Raw genomic sequence first — 2,893 nt, forward strand, 5'->3', positions numbered from 1 at the left:
CGGTAAGTAGGGAACTAAGGAGAGCGGTAAGTAGGGAACTAAGGACAGCGGTAAGCAGGGTGCTGAGGACAGCGGTAAGTAGGGAACTAAGGAGAGCGGTAAGTAGGGAACTAAGGACAGCGGTAAGTAGGGAACTAAGGAGAGCGGTAAGTAGGGAACTAAGGAGAGCGGTAAGTAGGGAACTAAGGACAGCGGTAAGCAGGGTGCTGAGGACAGCGGTAAATAGGGTGCTAAGGACAGCGGTAGGTAGGGGGGCTGCAGTAAGTAGAGTGTTAAGGACAACCGTAAGTAGAGTGAAAAACACAGCGGTAAGTAGGGGGGGCAGCAGTAAGTAGGGCGCTAAGGACAGCGGGAAGTAGAGTGCTAAGGACAGCGGGAATTTGGGGGGGGGGCAGCAGTAAGTAGGGCGCTAAGGGCAGCGGTAAGTTGAGTGCTAATTAAAAGTTGTGTGATGCGCCCACCGCGCTAGATTTGTTCTTTTTGTACAGGATGCCGCGTTATGTTCACGTTATGAATATATTAGTGATTTTCGAAAAAAAAAAAATTAAACAGACCGAGTAAGGTGGAAATTATATACATTTATTTTATTATCATTTTTTGGGCAGCGGTAAGTAGAGTGCTAAGGACAGCGGTAGGTAGAGTGCCAAGGATAGCGGTAAGTAGGGTTCTAAGGACAGGGATAAGTAGGGTGCTAAGGACAGCGGTAAGTAGGGGGGGGCAGCAGTAAGTAGAGTGCCAAGGAGAGCGGTAAGTAGGGTGCTAAGGACAGTGGTAAGTGGGGGGGCAGCAGTAAGTAGGGCGCTAAGGACAGCGGTAAGTAGAGTGCTAAGGACAGAGGGAATTTGGGGGGGGGCAGCAGTAAGTAGGGCGCTAAGGGCAGCGGTAAGTTGAGTGCTAAAGACAGAGGTAATTAGAGGGTTAGTATTAAGTAGAACGATGAGGAAAGCGGTAGTAGGGTGCTAAGGACAGCGGTAAGTAGAGTGCTATTTAAAAGTTGTGTGTTGCGCGCACCGCGCTAGATTTGTACAGGAAGGCAGCTTCCAAGTCTTCACGGTCGAATGAGGTTTTAGTTACATTTTTTTCTATTGATGCCAGGGGACAGCAAATCTATCCTGGTGTAAGTTTGGGTTATCGTGATAATTGATGTTGTAATTCCAGTAAGGCGGCGATCGAGACGAGCCCTAAGGTATGTTACTTCTTCACTGGTAGGCAACTTCTTTACTGCATTGCAATTCATTACCTTTGTGAATCAGTTGACCTGAGTCTGAAGTGCGTTTAAGATTAAATGTTTTTGAAGTAAATATTTCAATGTTGAAACTTATCATCTATTTTTTACATTATTGTTCCAGTTCTTTGAGGTGAGTCTGCACCAATACCTCTGGCCTTTATTATGTCAATAGGCTGAGAATAACCGCTAAATCGTCAGCGATATAGTCCACATGTATCGACTATATGATATCATCGTTAGCGATATAGTCCACATGTATCGACTGTATGATATCATGAAAATAAAAGTTAAAAAGAATAAAAGGGAAAAGCACAGAACTGAGGAGTACTGGCATAGATTTTCTGATGGTAGAATATAAGAAACCTGATAATTTATCTGAATAATTTAGGTGGAACTAAATACTACCCATAATTCAGAAAAAAAATAGTTAGGACTGCTTATGAATAAAAATGAGTTGGCTGTAATGGAATTAAAATAAAATAAAGTTGCAGAATCAAGTTTACATTCTGTTTTAACCTATATTTTAATCAAAAGAATGAAAGAAAAAAAAAAAGAATTATTTTTGGCTGTTTACGCACGTAAACATTTTATTTCTTTTTATTTATGTTGGAAGATTGAAAATTTGTACTTGTTTTTAAACATATTTAACACTTCGGGACTGCGATCAACAGCTGTGATACTTTTCCCCCATTCTCCTACGGTTATCATCTACACGTCCTTTATCCTCAATATAAGATCTGATAGACATAATTTTGTTATCATCCAGCATACGACCTTAATTTATTGATGATCATAAAAAAACATATTTTTTTTTAAGGAAACTTCTCTTTTGGTTTATTTAATTTATAACATTCAATTCTTACATTTCGTTGGCCCAAGCCAATATGCTCGCCAAAATGAATGTGAGGACGGCGTCACTTCAAGGGTGCCAGGAGATACAAGGGTGCCAGGAGATACAGCGATACAAGGGTGCCAGGAGATACAAGGGTGCCAGGAGATACAGCGATACAAGGGTGCCAGGAGATACAAGGGTGCCAGGAGATACAGCGATACAAGGGTGCCAGGAGATACAGCGATACAAGGGCAAGGGTGCCAGGAGATACAGCGATACGAGGGTCCATTAAGGGTGATATTTTTTAATTTGAGCGCTAATAGACATCTGTACGTCAAATGGTTTTGGAGATATAAATTTTTCAAAATAAATTCACTACTGATCTTTAAGTACGTCCCATACAACATTTTTATGAAATGGAAAAATATGAAGCGGAAAAAAAATTTATATCTCGAGAACTATTGACCGTAAATAGCTCTATTAGGGCTCAAATTTGCTCATCTTTCAATAACGTTCTCTTAGGTTTTCTAGTGTTGTTCCTACTTTTTAAGATATAGAGCTCCGAATGAAATTTTTTTTTTATCGCTTTCAAACAGCCGCCCTTTTTTAATCTCCCTACCTATACTTGGCAGACTCATCAATTTTGAGTAGTAATTATACATAGTTTTCATTAAAGTAATAAAAAAAATGGGGTGAGATAACTGCCTTTTTTTTCCTCTTGGGCTCTTATATAGGGTCTTTTTTTAAGCCCGATAGAACTTGAAATTGTAAAAAATAACACAAAAAATTAAATTGTAATAAAATTTTTTTTTTTATTCGAAAGATCAATACGT

The sequence above is a fragment of the Halyomorpha halys genome, unplaced genomic scaffold, assembly GCF_000696795.3.
Source record: "Halyomorpha halys isolate HHAL.00 unplaced genomic scaffold, Hhal_1.1 Scaffold181.1, whole genome shotgun sequence".
NCBI lineage: Eukaryota > Metazoa > Arthropoda > Insecta > Hemiptera > Pentatomidae > Halyomorpha > Halyomorpha halys.